Consider the following 14,055-nt stretch of genomic DNA (forward strand, 5'->3'; position numbering starts at 1 on the left):
AATCCACGGTTCACTTGCGTGCCAATCCGTGAGCGGTGATCCAGACGTGGTCCGTTCCACCAACACCAGCTGACACCTGCCTCTTAACGGATCCTTTATAAATATATAAAAGTAGCATGATAAATGCATCCAGGTGTAACAAAGTAAAAGTAATGATTTTGCTCAAAAAAGTAAAAGTAAATTTACTCAAAAACATCACTTTAGTACATGTAACAGAATGAATGTAGTTGCATCTCTGGAAATGACAGCTAGCTTTTTTACGGGGTTTTTTTGCAGTCTTTAGGCTATGCTAAGCTAGCTGGCTGTAGATACAAATCAAATGGACAGATATGAGAGTGTTATTGATGTTCTCATCTAGTTTCATCGTGAAGCTTTACATCGTGAGAAACGTTTTTTCCTCTTTTCATGTTTACATTTAATCCGTCACGTCTCTCTGGAAACTGAGAAGTAAAGTGTATGACTGAGAAATAAAGTGTAGGAAGTGTAAACATTTTAATAAAATTCCAACTGTTTGTTTCAGCTTGCTTAGTCCTTTTACTGTATAGAGGACCAACATGTTGTTTCATCAGTCCTCCAGCAGAGAGAGCAGTTAGCTAGAGTAGACACTGAATCTGAGATGGAGTAGACAGGAGGAAAGAGACGGAGGAGTGAGAAAGGGGAGGCGAGGATAGATGTCAAGGGAAGGAAACGAGGGAGAGCTCCTTCATACCCTCTCTACGCCTGAAGGTCACAGACACACCCAGCAGGACGGACAAGAGGGACTCTTCTTATCTTTCTGTCCATTTCCTGTCCATCGTTTCACAGGCGCCTACAGCTGATATGTAACACATGCAGGTGAAGTCATCTCAGTGAGTAATACCAGCTGCTTTGCAGAATGAGATTCCCTCCTACAGCTCGACTTCTTTCTGCAGAGCAGCAAACGTGATGGCTTCACCCCGTGATGTAAGACATGATGCAACGTATTTAACTCACATTGTTGAAAGCAAAAAGTGCGTTTGGGAATCAATGCTTTTATGCTCACTATAGATCATTTTTAATGTCCCTCAAATTGGTCTTCAAAAAGGCCTTTTAAATTATGACTTTGTTTGATCAGAGAACTAAAAGCAGCAGTGTAGTTCTGCTCTCTCCTGACCACCAGGGGGCGACTCCTCTGGTTGTATAGACGTCTATATAAATGACTCTACTTCTCTCTTGATGTATTCCCTCAGTGAACATTGTAAACATGAGTTTATGTTTCAATCTCTAGTTTCAAGTCTTCTTCAATACAACATGTAAATTATGGTCCATTGAGAGTCAAATAAACCACACAGCAGGGGACGCTTGAGGGCGGGCTTACTGTGAACGACACTTGAGTTCCTTGGTTGCAAGAAAACAACAAGGCGAAAGCTGTAATCCAAGATGGCGACGGCGATGGCTGACGTCATCAGCGGATGACTTTTTAAAAGTAAATAAACCTCCAGTAAGAACCCTTGAATAGCCCTTATCTTAATCATTAGGTCCTGAAAGTTATAAAATGCACTAATGGTTGAATGCAGAGTTATTTTCCTTCCTGCATTCTTTTCTTAATGTGCAATGAGCATTACAGCCTCACAATCCCTCCAGAATCCCAATGGATCTTGGATATTATTCATGTTAAAATAAATATCCACATTCGCTGGAACATCTGCATCAGAGAATAAATAACAAACATTTTCACTTTCCAGAACAATAACCAACCAGGTCCCTGTGAGTAAGGCTGCCACAACTATACAAACAACTATTTGCTTTCATTCTACAAAAGCAGGACTCAAAGATCTGAAGGACACTTCCCATGGAGTTTCAACGCTGTCGGGAAAAATTATACAAATATTCTGTTCAATGGGGATATGATGTACGCACGGGAAGGAAGAGTCATCTTACATTTAGAAGGGAAATTGCATTTGTAGCATGCGCATGGTGTTGTATATATGTGCTAAATGTCACGCACATAAATCAGCACTCCACTGTAAACTAAAAACACTACGTGTGTGTTCGCGGGAGTGACACTACATTGGAGTGTCACTCCCTCTCTGCCTCATCGATCACTGCCTCCTGCCTCCTGCTCATCTGTTCATCCATATGTCACTCCTCTCCGGTTTTATCCTTTAAATACCTCTGAGCAGCGGACTAAATGATTGTGTCTGATACTGTTCCTGCTGTTCCAAAACAAAGCTGTTGGTTTCTTTAGGCTGTACTGTAGTTCAGGGGATTCACACCCGCCATTTAAAATGTCTCACTCACTGAGCTGAGACACAGCGAAACGCTCAGGTGGAGGGAACAGTGCTCGTAAACCGAAATGCACATTTTGATGTTGCCTAATATCATGCGATAATTCAAAACTATTTATCACATTTTGAGCACAGACTGATTGAAAGAGAATCCCAGCAGGGTCCAGTTTTTTCTGTATGGAGACAGTTTTATGTTCTGGCAAATCGATGAGTGGGCCAGGCTCCTGCACCGTCTCACATTAGTACATTCAACGTCCCATTAATGTGATATATATGTGTGAGTTTAAGAGCCCTTCTCATCCCTCTGGTAAACCCTTGATAGATGTAACAGGTTAGTTTAGTTTCTTGCACAATAGAAACAAATGGAATTATAGATGTGAATCCTTATGACTCTTCCTCGGTGCTCTGCTACACAACTCTTTGTACAGCGTATTGGATTCTGCAAGAGGAGAATTGGGATGCCGAGTGAGGCATCATTTGAGAAAGGTGCGCCATCTTAACTGCAGCAATCTCCCCCAAAAAATATTTCACACCATTTAATCACTGTGTCCTCCTCCTCTACTCCAGTTTTTACATCCTCTGAAAGCTTCACTGACTTCATTCTGACACACACAAACACACATACACACACACACACACACACACACACACACACACACTCCCATAACTCATAGCTCGAGAGAACGATGATAGTGATCTCCATAGAAACAGCCAAGCAACAGGCTGGGTCCTGGCAACCAATCAGAGCCCGCTGTGGCTTTGCGTCTCATCGAATGAGAGGCGTTGGGGGTTTCGTGAGCCCATCAAGGTGAACGTGAACAAGGAACGCTCACTTCCTGGTCGGACTGAGACTTTCAATATTTTAGTATAAAGAGAGACGTAGTTCTTCATGAAAACTGAGTATTAAGCATACTTTCTGTTATACGTGGCCATTAGTAGTTTCACATTTTTTAAATCAATTTTGAGCTTGGACTTTATTAATAGTTATAATAGTTCCACTAACGGGATGGATGATGAACATTAGAGCTTTTGTCAGGCTCATTTAATCTGGCTGGGACTCTAATCAAGTAATGAAGAAACCTTCTGCAAAGGGACATGTAGCATGTAGCATGTAGCAAACACCTGTTGCATTACACTCATATCTACGTGCTCCAAAATAACCGATGTTATTAAATGTTAAAAAAAGAAAAACCTACGCTGAAAAGTGGACAATAATGCAATAGAGATGATGGCGTGCATGAATCATGTAACTTCAGCGTCCTTCAGCAACTTAAGCTAGCTGTCACAAGCTAGCTGTCACTTATGCCACTGCAACTGTGGGATGATATTGATGAACATCTCATTTAAGCATAGGAAACAATAGATAAAGATGATCCTTCAAAGTAAGAAATGAAAGGAACATTGTGTACGTTTTAGGGGTATCTAGTCGTTAACTGGCAGGTTGCAACCAACTAAATCCCCCTCAGCTCAGCCTCCCTTTCCAAGGCGTCGGGAACTACGGTGGCCTACAGGTATGGATAGGTATCTGTAGACTTTTAGTACAACTAGGAGCTACTCTTACAGGGCTCTCAAGTTTTTAAGACAGGTAAGAGTGACATATCCTCCTCCTGCTCCTTCTCCTTCCCTCCATGGTGAGGGCAGCGCGACCAGGTCATGTTTGTGCGCTGTGGCACATTAAATAGCCTAGAGTTTTTTTTCAGCGTGAGAAATACGATGTGTGGCGGGAGGGCGTGACTTAAGACCGAAATGCGTGACAGTCACGCTCAATGCGTGACACTTGAGAGCCCTGCTCTTATCAATACTCTGTTCTAAACCAAAGCTGTATTTAAGACTATCCAGTACTGTCTTAAACTGCAAGTCAAAGGTACAATGTTGTGTCCACTGGCAACTGTGAGCCCAAGCAAACCTAAAGTGGAGTGGAGTTCGATTTCCAGCAACTATCACTCAGTGTTCTAATGGTACATTGTGTTTGCTCATCACATAGAAGACTAATGGAGGATTAGAAAACCCTTGTGCAATTAGCACAAGCACAGCTTAAAACAGTTCTGCTGGTGAGAGAAGCTATAAAACGGCCTTCCTTTGAGCTAGTTGAGCATCTGGAGCATCACATTTGTGAGTTAGATTATACTCTCAAGATGGCCAGAAAAAGAGAACTTTCATGTGAAACTCTCCAGTCTGTTCTTGTTCTTAGAAATTAAGACCATTCCGTGCAGGAAATTACAATGAAACTGAAAATTTGTCTGGGTGACCCCAAACTTTTGACTGGTAGTGTACATATGCAGGATTTTATCAAGATAAGGTTGAAACTTAGTGTGCAGTTCAAACAATTGTTTTTATTGTGTGTCATTTAGGATCCAGATTTAAATCTTGAGCACATGATGATTACAACAACAGCAAAGCCAACATAACAGGAATTGTGCCCAAACATATAATTACAAACGTGCTCATTCCCTTATTTAAAGTCTATTACAAGACTGAAAAATAGACATATACATGAACAGGGCAATAGTTTTCTCGATCTTCTTAACCACCAGGTTGTTGAGTGGCTGGATGATCTGCTTTGGAACGGAGTTCCTTGAAATAGCATCTTAAGTAAAGTGATGTGTCCCGAGGTCCAGGTACTTTTTTCTCAGTCCTCCATTAAAAGAGAAACACACCCATTATCCGTACTCCAAAAAAAAGCCCCCCACGGTACATAACACTGCAGTTTAACCAGTTTCTGAATGCATCAGGGAGTCCGTTCATCAGGTATGTGTTGTTCTGCTGCCGTGTCTCACTGAGTTATGGATGAATTAAAAAAATGCATGGATGGCCGTCGACAACTTAACGAGCATCATGATATGAGAAAGGGGAAGTGTGTGCAAGGAAGCGTCACGATGCGTGTGCCCGGCTCCCAGGCACTACCACATCCCATGCCAGTCATCCTCTCCCGATCACACGGCCTGTCAAGTCAGGACACGGTTGCTAAGCAACACCCTCTCATCCTCCCTCGCTCCCTCCCCGTCTCTTATAGTCCATCAAGTTTGCGTGGGTGGAGTTTATTAATAGAAGCGAAAGAGGGGGAATTACCTTATTGAGTCTAAAATTAAACCTGCCATCTCCCCTTCTCTCTCTCTCTCTCTCTCTCTCTCTCTCTCTCTCTCTCTCTCTCTCTCTCTCTCTCTCTCTCTCTCTCTTCTCCGTCTCAAACTCTTCCTCACTTGCTTTCTCTGGCACATTCATTCATAGATGCAGTGAGGAGAAGGGTGAGATACAACAACAAGGATGCACAAGGAATGTGGGAGGAATAAGAGCCAGTTGTGAGATAGTATCAAACAGATAATACATTTTATATACAAATATGAACAATCACATTTTGTTCAGATACAGGTATATTAATTAATTTGAACAACTGAAAATGCATAACAAATGGTGAGATTGATAAACTATCAAGTGATTTTGATTACTTTTAAGCTGATTTGAATAGAACAATGGTGATATAATAAAAGCCGAAACAATTTTTTGATGCTGCCATTGCTGGTTTGCATTTGCTAAATTCGAGTACAAACACTGCCTGAAGGTCCTTCTCCGCCGGAGGCACCAACCGCTCTCCTCCCGGCAAAGTAGCCTCCTAGCGATGGGGAGTATAGGGGCCACGAGCTGTGCTAGCTAACTCCTGTCTCATTTGTGGCCTGATGAACGCTAAATTCGGTATGCGATTAAGTCAGTGCATGCGGTTTTTGACTTTTTGGACAGCAGTAACAAACACTGCTCGCTTCAACCCTTCATACACATTACTATACAATATGTAAATGTTTGTGTGTGTATGTAAATATTAACATGCTATTATACAACTTGTATCTTCATATATGTCTCACAACAGCAGAGACAAAGAATCTTCACACTTTAGCGTCCAGTTACTTAATCAAGGATGATATATTGTACAAAATAGGCAAAACTCCAATGATCAGAAAAGCAAACCATCGGCTCACCGTACGACTGTTACGTGTTACCCTGACCACGTGATGTGTTGAGTGTGTGGATGAAGCATTAAGCTGTTAAATTTGACTAATTTAGCAGATGGACAGTTAGCTAGCTGGCTGTTAATTCCACCATGCGTTCATGCTACGGCTGGTCCAGACTATGAGTCTGTGGCTGCTGGCCAGCGAAACGTTGCATCACTCCTACTGGCTAGCAGATGGAGCTGCCGACCGCTCTCCCGCCACCGAACTAGTCTACTAGCGGTGGAGGAGTGAGGCTGAGGAACGACGGGGTGCGCTAGCTAGCTAATTATTGTCTCCCTTGTGGTCAGACAAACAGTGGTAGCAAACATGCAAATGGCCACTAGTCCACCAGTGACCGAAACCGGAACAGCAACTTTTTTCCAAAACACTATTATGTATTCAAATAGCCCTTGTGGTTGCAGAGATACACCCTTTTTAGTTTGGGTATGCTATTTCGAGCTAAATCCTAAAAAATGCCTTGGTGCTTAACGGGGCTTAGCAATGCTATTATTTGTTGAGCTAAAACATCAACAGTGACGCTTGCATATCGTTTGCATGGTTAGACCAGCGAGGGGAGGAAGAGACTTGTGAAGACAGCGCAGAAAACAGGAAGGAGAAAAGCCAACGTCACTGGAGCGCATGCGCACTTACTATCTCATAATTTCGACTTTCTATCTCATAATTATGACTTTCTATCTCATTATTATGACTTTTTATCTCATAATTATGACTTTTTATCTCATAATTTTGACTTTATCATCTCATTATTATGACTTTCTATCTCATAATTATGACTTTTTATCTCATTATTATGACTTTTTATCTCATAATTATGACTTTTTATCTCACAATTTGGACTTTATTATCTCATAATTATGACTTTTTATCTCATTATTTTGACTTTTTATCTCATAATTATGACTTTCTATCTCATAATTATGACTTTTTATCTCATAATTTTGACTTTATTATCTCATAATTATGACTTTCTATTTCATAATTATGACTTTTTATCTCATAATTTCGACTTTCTATCTCATTATTATGACTTATTATCTCATTATTATGACTTTTTATCTCATAATTTCGATTTTATTATCTCATAATTATGAGATATATATATATTTATTTTCATCTCTTTTTTGTGTTGCGGAAACGGGCTTACATAGAGTGTGACAGGTAGGTGTGTAGAAAAATATTCAGATTGAAAGATACAAGCATGTAAAAAAAGACAGCAGGAGCTGGACAGTAGCATTTTCTCCAGTCAACCATCCGTGCATAAAAGGACACTAGGTACTCGTCTTTTTAGATTCCTTCAAAATCCTTAATAAATCCCTCACAGTAGCTTTTCTGTTTGATTTGTCTGTGACAATTTGCCAGACCTTTCAACCTGATGTTGGGACATCCTGCGATGGCAAGGCTGAAGCAAGGAAAATATTCTATGGGACCGATAGTAAAGCTCTTGGTAGTCGGGAACTAACACGATTAATTTTTTATTGTATGGATTTTAAAAGCAATCGGTTGAATCTTAAATTGTTTTCTATATCAAACTATAGACAGTTTAATTTGACCAGGACAAAAGTGATGTGTTCCCTAGAATAGTTAACAGATTCCAAAAACACCCGTGTTGACCGTCTCAAAGGAATGAAGTGAACTGAACTAATTCTGTCGGGTCTCTTTGTTGTGTTCTCCACCCGTTGGAGGTGAGAAACATTTGTCGTGACTGTTTTGATTCACAGCTGAGTTCATTCCAGGCAGATTGGAGAAGCTTTTCAGTGGGTCAGAGCACCCGTTCTCATTTTGAAAATGAGCGAAAATGAGTCGACTTGTCTCTCTTCCTCTCTTTGCTCCATCTGTTCACCAAAGTGAGGTCCATTGAAAACGTACAATGTACAGGTGTTCAGCACAACAGTTACCAGTTACTGCTGTTATCAGTACTTTGTGGTATTGTTGCGCTGGGTTGCACTTGATTGTGAGGAGTTATCGTGTCCTCTCCCTATACTCGCACAAGATGAATGTGCCGGCATTACAGAGCGTGCTTCCCCCTGTTACCCCGGAGGAAAGGTCCAGTAACCTCATCAGTGTGCAGCTGGGAGTATGACAATGGGGCTAAACCAAGACCTCTTGTCTCTGTGTTTAGCAGCTTGCACAGCTGCAAGAAACACTTCTGCTGGTATCTTTAACAGGCAGTAGTTACAGGAGGTGTTTGCAGGCGACAACCTCCGGGTCTGGAGAGTGAAGCCCATGCTGAAGGGAATTAAACGTGCATTCTTTTCGCTGACCATCAGGGGGCGACTCCTCTGGTTGTATCGAAGTCTATTCTCTCTTGATTTATTCCCTCAGTAAACAAGTTTATGTCTCAATCTCTAGTTTCAAGTCTTCTTCAATACAGCATGATGTTCATTTAGTAAATTATGGTCATTTAGAGTCAAACAGACGATAAAGCAGGGGATGCTTTAGGGCGGGTCTACAAGGTGATTGACAGGTCGCTGCCATGGCACTGTCTGGTCTGGGAGTGTTTTTGTCTTAGGACTTTAACCCTTACACAGTGTGTTTTCAGTTCATGAACTTTAATTGTAACATTTTGGTTGCCTAAAAATGTCTTTGGTTTGGTGTACTTAGCTCTACCCTCTCATGTCACTTCTGGTTGAAAAAAACAAGATAGCAACGTCAAAAAATGAGATGGCAGAAGCCAAAAACCAAGATGGTGACGTCCAAAATGTCTAATTTGAAGCTTCAAAACCGTAGTCCAGAAACAAATGGGTGACGTCTGTGTGACCAAGTCCAGCTGGTAGGTACAGTTTATCCTTTTTAGCACCAAGCTATTTTTAGGCTTCTGCTCGAAATGGCATTCCCAAACTAAAAAGGGTGTATCTCTGCAACCACTAGGGATATTTGAATACTTTTGGTGTTATAATAAACAAGTATAATGTGAGATTTTGTTCAGATGTGTAAATATCAGTCTATATGTTACTGGTTAAGAGTAAATGAAGATGACACACAGCAAAAATTCAAAGTTTTCAGGTCTGCATATAAAAAAGCACTTTCAGGATGATTATTTCTTTGAAATGAGGCAGCTGTAAGGTCCAACTCTAACCCAAATCATAGCTCAATATGTGAACATTCTCTAACCCAAATCATAGCTCAATATGTGAACATTCTCTAACCCAAATCATAGCTCAATATGTGAACATTCTCTAACCCAAATCATAGCTCAATATGTGAACATTCTCTAACCCAAATCATAACTCAATATGTGAACATTCTCTCTGCAAAGTTTGACTTTGAAAAAGTGAAGCAGAACAAAGTTAGAGAGGGTTTAGTACAAGGAAAATTCAGGCAAGGACTCAAATGAGCACATTTGCGCATATTTGCGCTCATCTGTGACTTTTGAATTTTTTTATGATTTTTATGAATTATGAATGCTGACATTTTTTTATGAATTATGATTGCTTGATTTTTTTCAATTCATAAAACAACCTATATATTTCCCATTAAAATAAAACACGCACACAAATTAACTGAATGAACAGATTACATTTTTATCAAACTGTAAAAACATAGTAAAACAGTAAGTGTAACAACAATACTTTTTATACTTTTATGATTATCTTTCTTTCTGTTTGAGTTTTTTATTAAATGGACTACTGATCATGTAACAAAGGATTTGGTGTTTAATTTGATGTGCAACATCAATATATTTTCTTGTGATTTATATGGGTTTTTTTGCAATACAAAAAAAGAACCATAAATAAGCCTATGGTGTTTAAAAGGTGTTTTAGAAAGATTATAGTGTGGTTTTAAATCCAAGTGTCATGTAACAACCAAGGAGGCTTTTTAAGTCTCTTTCCAGACATAATACATCCACACATTTAGACTGCAGTTGTGTGTATATTTTTTTGCAGAATTCTTCCTCGTAAATATCTAGTTTATTCAGTGTACAGTAAAGCACAGCTCTACAATCCTCAATAATGAATGTGCAGTCATTTGCTCCATCAAGTGTGAAGCCATTACAAAACGCTGATAAATACACAACTCTGCCAGCAGAGCTGTTGATATAAATCCTTAATGCCCTCACAGAAAACCACCACTTACACCATTACTGAGTTATCCGTGCTCATGCTTCCTATTCTAATAGCAGCTATAACCCTAAACACTTTGCAGCCATTTTCCATATAAAAGGTGTTCATATTATCGGGTCTACCCATGTATTTATTCCAAATGGACAGCTGTTTTCTATTCATCTCAATGTGAACCCTTACATGATCTAGTTTTGGGTCGCGATTCATCAGATGGCAACCATGAATAGCAAAAGGCCACAACCCCGACGTGACATAAATGCGCATGGCCCACTAACATACTTCAGCATGTGACAGATACTGTCCTACAACTACTCCAATGCCTGGGCTTTCTCCTGGCTAAGCCTTGCTGTGGCAAAACGGGCCGATGGTATCTCAAGGTCTTATCAAGCCTCCTGCTCCTCCCACCGCTGGAGCAGCAACACGCTGATGAATGGACGGCGATTTCCTCGACAAACTCGTCCTGACACCTCCGAACATCCGCGTGAGTGTGTGTTTGTGCGTTCCCAGGGAAACAATGATGGCGGTTGTTTGCAGGCCAAATGGAACATCAACACCCCGGGAGATAAGGAGGAAGAGAGAGAGAGATGGATGTCTGGGTGGCTCCATTACTCAGGAGAGCTGCCGGACCGATCTGCCTTCCAAAAAACACTGAAATATGGAGGAACTAAAGGTGTGCGCTCTGCTTAGCTGTTGCCTTTTTAAAAATTGTGTACAGAAACTTTAGGAAAAGAACAAACTTTTTTATACAGTTTTTTATATAATTAAGATTTTTTTTTTTTTTAAGTGACATCTCATCCAAAGAGACAGATTTTGCATTTCAACTCTCTCATCCCGTGTAGGCGAGGAAACACTGGTATATCCGTTGGGGAAGTCTTCTCGGGGCCCATGACATGAAACATGTTGCGTCTAAAAACGCACGAGGAAAGAAGATAAATGGATTTCCATCTCCGTAAATCCCTCACTTTACTGCTCAATCTGTCCGTTTGGCTGACCTGGCAACCGGATGCTGTGAAGCAAGTAAAAAACAATGAACCACACATCATATGTGTTTACACGCCATCATGTTGCACGCCTGTTGTCTCAAATCCTCGAGGAAAGGAGCGAGGAAAGGAACCGAGGATGCACAAACTGGAAAACCACCTGAGCACCTGCATCGCTTTTATTTTGAAATACCAACCCACTCACTAACTCACTCACTCACTCATGAATAATCTTGGGTGCAATGTCATGTAATGTAAAGATAATGCAGTTTCACACCCCAATGACAGCAGACATCTCATGTCTTATTCATGATCCATGATACTCCGTCTCCAGTGATAAAATCATTTTTCACTCCGATAACCAACTTGCACCTCTTTTAAAATTCAAGCACCGCCTGCAGAACCGAGGGTTTATTTTGTTGGCCAAAGTGATGTGTTTCTGCATTCATCCCCGGGGGCCTTAATGCAAAAAGAATAAGCAATAAAGAAAACAAATGATGTCATCATTCAAAGCCGCGGGCCTTTAGTGCAACATTCATGCCTGGTGGTGATGAAGTGGTTATAGTATCAGATGACTCGAGGGTGGCGTTGCGGCGCGCCTTGCATCGTGAGTCATCGTTCTTCCCGTCTCCTCACTCCGTCTCCTCACTCCCCCACGCTGAGAATTATGCAACACTCTGCAGGCCTGTCAGGAAAGAGGAGGGAGAAGTGTGTTAGAGTGTATATGGGAGCAAAAGAGAGAAAGGCAGGCAGAGACTTATCCTCGTTTATAAACTCTCCTTCATTCATCACTGCCATCCGCTCTCACACATCCTCTCACTCCTCTTCCATCAAGGTCGTCGACAAGGACGGTCTAGTCTCATTTTCCGGCCCGTGGTTGGCTGTCGCAGCAAAATAGGGCCTTAAAGAGACAGCAGGATGGCTTTTTACACTTTTTAATTTTGTTGGGCCCCGGACAGCGACGCCCTGGTGTCTCTAGTCAATTGCAGTGTTTGTTGCAGGAACATCTGGCCGAGAGATCTGCAACCTACTTTAGCTTGTCATATTGGACTGTTTTGTGTGGATTTATGTATTCGTGTTTTTGCAGGTTATGGTTGCTTTTTGTATCACTTCACTCTCATTTTCTTAACACCACAATATAGTCTTTATATCAACAGAAAAACACTTAAGAGGAAGCTGTGGAAATGATAAACTGTATGATGTAAACATGGTTTAGTTGGGCAGGTGTTGTTGGTTTTCTTAGCTGTAAAATGTGATTTATTTTTTAACAATATAAATATTTTGATCACAGCCAATGCTTTTTATACATATTTGCATCCTCTCCTCACTGGACAAAAAAACTGAGACATTCCTGTTGTAAATCCAACCGTTGTTGTAGATCAGAGGAGTGACTGGAGCAGAGAGCGCACTCGGCGTAGGTGGAGGAAGGGGATGTTAAGCTAGTGGCACACATGCACACACAGACACACAAATAGAAAGTTGCATGGTTAGTGTGATTTAATCAGCAGTGTAGCCTTTGCAGAAAGTATTATTCACCGCTCCGTCAGGGGAAGTGTGTTTGGATGAAGAGACAAGGAGATGAGAGAGAGGGAGAATCAAAAAGAAAGTTGCAGCACATTTTTCTGACATATTACTCTGGTCCAGCTTGGTGCTGTGACTCATGATTTGTGTTGAAGTATTTGGTTGCTTGATGAACTGAACTGAATCTTCTGAAACTGTACTGAACCTTCAAAAACAGTTTTCTTACCTTTTTGTTCTACTTGTTTGTTCTTGTTGTTATAACATATTTGGACGTTGCTCTGATGTGATTGAGTTCATTGAAAGTGATCGTTATACTCCACTGCCTTACAGTGAATTATACGTTTGTTTGTGTTGAAAATACCCAGCAGATATGTTCAGACTGAATGCATGTGTCCATTGTGGGGTTTGATACTGACGGGTTTACACTTGGTCAAATCAAAAGGTTTAGAGTTTGAATTGATATAAATCCAAAGTTTAATAAAATGAGTAGAAACTGAAAACTATGAGGTGCATCTTGTTTTATTTGAGCGTTAGTAGCATTTGACAGAAATGTCCAACAATACACTCCACTCAGTATGGCCACTCCCTTTTGGTTGCAAGGCTTTGCTCTGTCCAATATGTGACATTATCATCAGATCAGCAAAAGGCTGGGGACTTCATAGATTGTTGGACCTCTTGAAAGACAAATACAACAAAAATTAGCATGACAGAAGCTAAAAGGTTTGCAAGGAGAGGGATGCATGCTGGGAGAAGGGAATGAAGGACCGATCAAACAGCTGCGGGGATAGATAAGGTACCGGAGGAAAATAAAAAAGGAACAAGGAGGCCACTGAAGTAGAACAGTCATAGTTAAATGTCTTTGAGATGTTTGCTTATGGACCATCATTCATATTGACTGTGTTTCATGTCCAAACAACCCGTATAAAGGCTTTTATTGAGATGGGTATTTTATTTGACTTTGTACTCCAGAGCAGTGTCTGGCAGTGTGTCTGAGCTATACTGTTGTAAAGTCTAAACTACTGTGAGCTGTTTTATTGAGTTTCTTTTTCGGCCCGGCTATTGAAACAAAGCGTAGAGAAGCTGAGATAACAACACACTAAGAGGAAGAGCAGGTTCTGGCTTTGCAGGCTGAAGTTCCTCCACTATCTTTAGGTAGCAATTGTTTGCTGCTATTATTGCTCTGAGTGTTAAATACAGCTCCAAAAGCTTCCCTAAAAATGTAATTCCTTCTCATGGCCATCAA

Source organism: Taurulus bubalis (assembly GCF_910589615.1).
Source record: "Taurulus bubalis genome assembly, chromosome: 16".
Lineage (NCBI taxonomy): Eukaryota > Metazoa > Chordata > Actinopteri > Perciformes > Cottidae > Taurulus > Taurulus bubalis.